Below are 8,882 nucleotides of genomic sequence, written 5' to 3' on the forward strand. Positions count from 1 at the left end.
GCACCACAAAGATAGTTGATAGTTGAGTCTCATTCCCAGGACGTCAAACAGCCACATGTTGGGTTGGTAAAGCGTCCCGAGCAGCAGCAAAGTGAGAAAATAAGAAACTCTCTGCAGATACGAGACACTAACACGCCTTTTCTCCCCATTCAGCCTCCCTCTCTGTCTGTTCACGTCTTTTACGTCTTTGTTTCGTCTCGCTGCGTCTGCCGTGCGTGATGTGCTCTGATAGGTCGACATGTTGGGAAGGCGGCGTGCGATGACGCCAAATAACAATAATCCATAATTCACCTCAAACGCATCAAACTAAAGTAACGAGGCTGTTTGAAGCTGTGAGGAGGAGAAAGTTCAGATGTTTGTGTTCAGTTGTAGAGAGGGAAAGTCTCAGAGATACTCAGGTACAGGACAGATACCTGAAACATGTACTGAAGTACAGTAACAGTAGTATTTGTACTTCATTACTTCGTTACAAAGGTTAAAGGCTACTGTGTTTGAGCTAATATAATGTAACATCCTCAGTGTTCAGTGTGTTTCATGGGATTTATTGTTGTTTACTGTGAGATCGAACTGGATATGGAGAGTCAGGGCATTTCACTGATACCGGCACCGACTCTCCAACATCTCTCTGACATTTCTGGTATTGTGACAAACCTAATCTGAAGTGTTACTGAAGCTCTTCTTGACTTCTGAGAACTAAAAGTCGACCGTCTCAAGTTAGAAAATCAGAAAATGAACTAATCAAAAGTTCAGAGTCAAAGTGGAGCAGATTGAGTCCTCAGCTTCTAAAGCTGCCTTGCTCATTAGCATCTTAGCTATAGTATAACACACACACACACACACACACACACACACACACACACACACACCATCAGCTGTTTGACTCATTAGTGTGTTAACTAACAGCCAGTGCACGAACACACAAGATTGCCTTTGTAATCATCACACGCTACACAACAGGAGGCCTGGGACCTTGAGAGTGTTTGTGTGTTTGTGTGTGTGTGAGTGTGTGTGTGTGTGTGTGTGTGTGTGTGTGTGGGAGTGAGAGAGAGAGAGTGAGAGCCTGAGGTTTGATTAAAAAGCTCTTTTGTGGTTTTGAGATGCTAATCTTTCTATTATCAGCAGGATAAAAGGGAGTTTAGCTGCTTAAAGACAAACAAATGACTTCTGGCACACACACACCATACATGGCTAATGAGCGCTTTGTGTGAGAGCCTCTGCGAGTGTGTGTGTGTGTGTGTGTGTGTGTGTGTGTGTGTGTGTGTGTGTGTGTGTGTGTGTGTGTGTGTGCGCGCGTCTGTCTTTTTTTTCTCTCCAACAAACGGACAGAGAAACATCTAAATCTGTCTCGGCTCTCAGGTCTCACAGCTACACAAACACAAACACCTGAAGAAGAAATCCCATCATGTCGGCGACAGGAAGCATTCATGACATCACTTGTCAGCTTACATACGGAGGCCAACTGTGATGTCAGCGTGTAGGCTGAAAGGCTGAAGTCCAAACTCCTCACAGAACTGGATCCAAACAGCTTTCAGGAGGGTTGGACTGACAGCTAATCAACACAGCTGAGGCTTTAAGCTGTTCTCAGTGTGGGAGAAGGTGCTAGTTTAGGTGAGAAACGTGTTATTTCACATACATATTCATTTAAAATCCATTTTTATAGAAATATAATGCTACATACATTTTTATATGAGGAGCTGATGATGTGGAAGCTGTCGTGAGATTCAGAGTTATCACCAGCTCTGCAGTTCCTCTCATGTCCACAGAGCATTTTAGCCTCATTGTTTTGTTTTAAAGCCCACACATGACTCTTTGGTTGACCCTCTTTCCACCAGTTTTCATTTAATCAAACACTCTCTGATAAACCTGATGTTCACTACCCACTCTGTTTAGTAGAGTCAGATATCTTTCTCGGGAGTTTGTGAAGAGTTTGAAACCTGGAACCGGATGTAGACCGTTTTCAAAATACGTGAAACAACAACAACCTCCGAGCTGAAACTAGCAAACTACTCCAACATCAACCTGTTCACAAATGGCACACATGTAAACAAGCTCGCAGCTGTGACCGTTTAGGGGATTCAGCCATTTTAATTCCCAACATGCAAATCAAGTTTCCACTGACACTATTTTGCAGAGGCACCTTCGCTGCATCCTGGGTTAAACCCCGCCCAAGACGACTGTTACTGGTTTACAGACATGTAAACCAGTAACAGACTGAGAAGTGGTGCAGCTGGGCTCTCTCCATCACTGACATGGTGCTGTGGGAGATAGGTCCGGCTATGTAACGCTAACTATAGAGAAAAACTCAACACTGTTTGGCTAAACACTCAATATCTTTATGCATTTACAATTAAGCAAATACAAATGTGGTACACGGTTCACACAAAAAAGCACGAAGACACATAAACAATATACAAGATGAACAACTGCTAGCAGGCTAGCTTCCATCTGTGGTAACCAGACACGATCAGCTGAAATTCACCAGTTAACACAGGAGCAGTGCTCGTCTCTGAAAGTCGGCACAAATTTTTAAATCAGGCCTTGTAGATCTGATTTCTCACCTTCAATCCGTTCAGAAAACAGACTGTCTTGGACAACAGACCCACTGATTTCTGACAGCACTAGATACTGAAGTCAAAGGCGGCGCCTGTCTGGTCCACTGGGAATTGCTCGCCTGTCACATTCTACAAAAGTTTCTATCTTCTCGTACCCCTTATCAATCAAGGTGGTTCAGGTGCTGGTCAGAAGCCAGTGCCTAGTACTCTGGAACCAGTTCTTTGTGTTTCGACAGCCATGTAAACTGACTCCTGGCCAGGAAAAGTGTTTCCAGAGAGGCGACAACACTTTGCTGGTCAACTAAAACTGCTTATGATGAACAGTTTGGTTCGACAGAGGCCGGCTCAGACAAAAATCTAAACGATTGCCGGGTCAGATGGATCTGCCAGAGCAAATGAAACGTGAGCTCGCAGATTAATCTGTTTCCAAGACTAAACGCAGACAAGATGGAAACAGAAAGAGAGATGAAAGATGATTTTGAAGGTGAACAGAAGTGTAACATCTTTCTTCTCCACTCTTAGCACTGTTAGCGCTAGAGGACACCGATGATACTGTCGATATGCTTTATATTGAGTCTTGGTGAGGAGTTCAGTGACCCGTCACAGTGATCACTCTGTGAACCATCTGAGTGACTCAGACACCGAGCACATGGCTGCTCACTGTGACACTAAAAGAGCCTCTGCTAAATGCTTCCACTGTAAACATTATGTAATATGTATATGTGCTTTTAAGGGAGTTGAACCTCTCACTGTAAAAACCAGCCTGCTGCCTCTTACTTTCACTGAAACTGAAAACATCTGAGAATATCGCATCACACGTGCCTGTAACGTCAATGCAGCTGCCGATTCACGATTAAGTAGAAGAAAGTGCGGAAAAATTCTACTTTACTTAAAAATTTAATTTCAAATCTACCTTTAAAAAGGTGCTATATGTAAGAATTAGCCACGTGTCAAATTCATACTCAAAACAAATCGAGGGCAGCAAATGAGCAGAGTAACTGCTAAATGTAGCTGCCATTAGCTAGTTAGCTCAGTTAGCTGTGCGGCTAGGGGTTCGGACTGGGAGCTCGGGGACCAGTGGAGTGCTTGGGTTTACATCGCTGGTAGGATGTTTTGGACCAGGATGGGCCAGGGCTGGCTGGTGGCACTTTCAGGCTTTAGAAGCGTTAGCTAAATGGGATAATTAATAGTAGGATTAGCATCCTGTTACCATGGAAAACAGCACTTCCGGTTAAGTGACTGGACGCGCTGGAGGTAGGTTGCTTCTGAATAATTACGTATTTCCTGTACAATGTTCAGCAGCCAATCGCATTAGCGCTGTAGGTGAGTGACCCCCTTTTTGCATTTATTGCTAAAGAGGGTGCACAACGTGACCGTGGATATGATCTAAAATTTAACTTCAGCTTGAGTTTAAGAATTTCACATACATCTGGTGTTGCGCTCACTGACAAAGCTAAGCTAAGCGTGGGACTGATATCCATCTTCTCATATGACTCAAACAAGGACATAAGATAATCATGACTAAATGTTTTTGATGGTGATCATCTGCTGGACACTGTCGTTCATCTCCCTCCACATGGCTGTGGACAGCAGGTGAGGGCAGAGGGTTCGTGGAGCTGAGGAGCTGTTGATGCTCGCTGATGGCCTGACTGGAATATGAAGTCCTAAGTAAGCGTTAATGTCCCTGAGGAAACCTACGAGGAGAATTATTTATGACTTCAGACGTTACATCACACTCAGGTTCTCTCTCCTCATCCCAGCTCCTCACCTCTCCTCACTTTCTTCTTCACCTTCAGTTTTTCTTTAGTTTCAATTCAATCCGTCACATCTCTCTGATCTCTCTGGACTCTGGTTGGGAGAGATGTATGGCCACTTCAAAGGCTAAAACAGCATCATTATTCAGCAGGAGAGGAGGACGAACACAGTTTGACAGACAGAGAAAAAAAAGATGGATTTAGATGGTGAGAGGGCAAAAGGTAAGACGTGGGGGAAGGTTGTCGGTGTTTCTGAAACGTGTTGCGAAAGCTTGTCCTGCAGAAAAAGGTTCAACACGTACACCTACACAAGTCTGACAGTAAAACGAGTCATTGTGCGGCGGTTTCACAATGTAAGCTTATGGGGAAAAGTCTTTTTGGGCCCCAGTGCGTCACGTGATGATGTAATTAAACGGTTTGGCCACAACGAAAACTGGCTTCAAAGCCTGGCACACCAAAACATACCGTTTACTTTTACTATCGTCTTCTTATCATCCTTTATTGTTTTGGTTTGTTGCATTTATTTTTTTAATTAATTAATTTTATTCTCTCTTCTTTTTCTGTGATTTTTTCCTGTTCTATCACTTTTATTTCTTGTGTGCACCAATTTCTGCCAACAATCCCACAATGCAATGTGTCAAATTTTAGAGTAAGTGCTGATGCAAAATGCTGATTCATCTCAACTTACTGTTCATTTTAAACTACTGAGTTTGTGTTTATGTCTCATTTCATTGGCCAACAGCGACTTTATGTATTCATACATCTGACCGAAACTAAAATTAATCTCATTATTTACCCTAAAACAAAGTCATAACCCCACAACCATCAGTTTAAATTGTACAGATGAGCCTCACAGTGTGAGGGTCACTCACACGCACACACTGCTGCACACACGCACAGATGTGTGTGTGTGTGTGTGTGTGTTAACGGTTGACCAGCAGCACCAGTGTGTGTGTGTGTGTGTGTGTGTTTGTGTGTGTGTGAATACGCCTACTTACTTGTTTACATAATCCAGTATGAATAAACATGAGATGATTTATGAATAAACATGGCCGAGTTAGCTCTGTGAACACACACGCGCGCGCACGTGCACACACACACACACACACACACCTACATTACCATCAGTGGACTGTCATTCTACATTCTGTGAACCGCTGTTGCTCATTATTGTGAAGAAACACAATCAAAATAAAGTCATATATTTGTTAGTATATAGTTTATTATTCAAGTAACGAGTGTGTTGACTATCTGTTCTCTTTTCTTTCATCAGAGATTTCCATCTTGGAAAGGCAGCTCCAACGTTTATTCTTGTTTTATGATCTCGTTTAGCATCTTGAAGTTTCCGTTTCTTTGACAACGATTCACGCTCCTGTGATTTTTCTGTAAGATCATCCATCCTTTATCAGATTCTGGTTTCAAAGTCCTCACAATCCAAACACTTTGGCAGGAAACAGCAGCCACTCGCTCTTCTTCTTCTTCTTCTTCTTCCAACCCAGTCATTTCCACCAGCCACCCGAAACGCCTTCACTAGTGCCAGGTTGTAGAAACATGGCGATGCAACATGGCGACCTCCGTGGATGGAGACCGGCTCCCTAACACAATGACTCAGGTGATTATTGGGTTATTAAAAAGCACTTATGAATATTATATTTCATATTCTGTTCTGCTAGATGCCACTAAATATTACACACTGTACCTTTAAAGAAATTGCGTAAAATTTGTATAGCCCGACTGATATAGCATTTTTGCGGCAGATGCCAAAACCGATAAAAAATTCCAACATTCATACATCAGCCAAATTTCATAGGCTCAGTAGGGTATTCAAGACATCCCTTTAACCGGCAGTGCTTTCCAGCTCCTCCTGGGACTCGCGAGGCGTTCCCAGGCCGGATGAGAGGTTCTGGCTGTGCCCCGGGGTCTCCTAACCCACAGACACGAATAATGTCCTGCTGTGTGCTACAAGAGACAACGTCTGACTTGATTCTCCGGACCTTGTCCACAGTTCACATGAAAATAAAAATGGCTTTTGTGAGTCATTAAAATCTCTCACCCAGCCTGCAGGGGGCAGCATGAGTACTATTGCACACAGAAATATAAAGACAATAAAAATCACCACGAAGGTTTTTAGACATGTCGTTCGCAGGATTTACAGCAGGACTAACAGTGGACCTCCAGGACGTCCCCTGTTGGCCCGCTGGTCTTGGGGAATGTAACCACGCCGAGGTCTGCTGTTGGATAGGTACACGAGTCCACACACACACACACACACACACACACACACACACACATACACATACACAGACACACACACACGCTCTCTCTGGGAACTCTCGGCGCCTCATGAATATTCATGCAGCAGCAGCAGTTCTGTCGTTCGTTCTCACACTCGTTGGTTCTGTTTTGCTCTCAGTCAGACTGACGGCTCTCTCAGCTCGATTGACACTCGTCCTGCTAAGCTTCTCCTCTCTCTCTCCCCCCTCTCTCTCTCCCCCCTCTCTCCCCCCCCCCCTCTCTCTCTCTCCCTCTCTCTCTCTCCCTCTCTCCCCCCTCTCTCCCCCCCTCTCTCTCTCCCTCTCTCTCTCTCCCTCTCTCTCTCCCTCCCTCTCTCTCTCTGTCTCTCTCCCTCTCTCTCTCTCCCTCTCTCTCTCCCTCCCTCTCTCTCTCTGTCTCTCTCCCTCTCTCTCTCTCCCTCTCTCTCTCCCTCCCTCTCTCTCTCTGTCTCTCTCCCTCTCTCTCTCTCTCTCTCCCTCTCCTCCCCTCCTTCCTTATCTCCTTTCCTTGTCCCTCATCAGGCCACTCTCCCTTCTTTCCTAATACACTTTGTTTTCTTCTCTTCCCTCATCACCTTTCCACTCCTTCTCCGTCCTCTGCTCCTTCCTCTTCGTCTTCTCCTTCATCTTCTTCATCTCTGCCTTCTCCTTTGTCGTCTTTTTCGTCTTCATCTCCTTCGTCCTCTTCTTCTCATCTTCTTCATCTTCCTCTTCTTCATCTTCTTCTTCGTCGTCGTCGTCTTCTTCATCTTCTTTGTCGTCTTCTTCATCTTCTTCTTCTTCATCGTCTTCTTCCCTGTCCTCCTCTTTCCGTCATCGGGTTATTCTTCCTTCTTTCCCATCTCATTTCCTCGTTCCTCATCAGGCCACTGAGGGATTCGGATCAGGACTCCCAGCGGGTCGCTTCAAATGTTTTCTTCTGATCCTTTCTGGTGTATGTTTGAGGTCATGATCCTGCTGGAAGACCGATGACCCGTCACTGAGAAACATCTTCTGATCCTGGGCTGTATGTTTTGTCTGGATAGTCTTCTGATTTTATTGTGCACAGATTCAAGACACCCATCGATCCCAGACACCCCCGAGCCTCCATGTTTCTCGGTAGTCATGTTCTTCTTTTCTCTACAGGCTTCATTTTCTCTTCGATAAACAGAAGATTGGTGCGATGTAACAAAAAGCTATCATTTTGTTTCATCTGTCCAAAGCTTATATTCTCCCAGAGGAGACTGTGTTTTGTCATCGTCCAGTCTGGCTCTTCTCCATCTCTCTCTCTCAGAAGTGGGATCCACGGAGCCCATTTTGATTCAGACAGCGACTTGAAACTATTGTACCTTGAAGTGAAAAATGTTCAATCTGTTTTGAGGTTTTTCTCAGTTCTTTATCAACTATTCACGCAATCCTTCTGTTCAATCTCAGGCCAATTTTCCCCCCTCGCTGCCACGTCCAGAGATGCTGGCTCCAGGCCTGGTTGGCAGCAGCAGTCACAGGAGCATCAAACTCTTTGAATCTTGACAATGACCATTACATCTTCTCTCATCTTTTTAGGTCACCCTTTTCCTTTTGATGCACACAGAGGCACAAAGCAGCAGAGTGAGTCAGTTTCTCCTTTTAACTGGCTGCACGAGTGATTAGTAGATTGAAAACACCACAGTCTCCTTAAAGTATCCGTGCGAATCACTTACTTATTACAACATCTAAAAGGGTTACAATTAGTTTTATCGAAGGATTCATTCAGTCGTCTGACAGCTTTTTTTTTTGTTCCACTAGAAACCAAACACACACTATGACAAAAGGTCTTAATTGTGAACCATCCAGTGCGAATGGTGGATTACTTTTGTAAAATGAAAGGGTACCAATATTTTCAGCTACGGCTGTATGACAGGCATCAACTACACCCTAAATACTTATATTCTCAAGAGTCTGCAGCTCATGTTGATTGTTGATTGTTCGGCCTCAGCTGGACAATAAAGTTATGTTGCGTCGTTGCTCACATGCTTTGAATTGTGGGCGGACTATAGGCTAACGTTACTTATGTAGGAGGGATGTCGGAGGGAGGCAGAGTATTTTTCTCTCCAGCTACCTGTCGGATTTTATGAACCTGCTGTGAAGCACGAACTGGACGAGACTTCTGCCTCACAACAATCACCAATCACGTTAGCCATTTCCACCTGAAGCTAACGTCTGCAGCCGTAAATAATAACTGTTAGAGTGAACCCAGCTAATCAGACAACATCTGAGGAGGTGCTGTCAACTCTGCCGTCCAGCTCTGAGAGAGGTGTGAGCAGCAGGGTGGGTAGATGTCTTAT

Source organism: Pagrus major, chromosome 7 (genome assembly GCF_040436345.1).
Source record: "Pagrus major chromosome 7, Pma_NU_1.0".
NCBI lineage: Eukaryota > Metazoa > Chordata > Actinopteri > Spariformes > Sparidae > Pagrus > Pagrus major.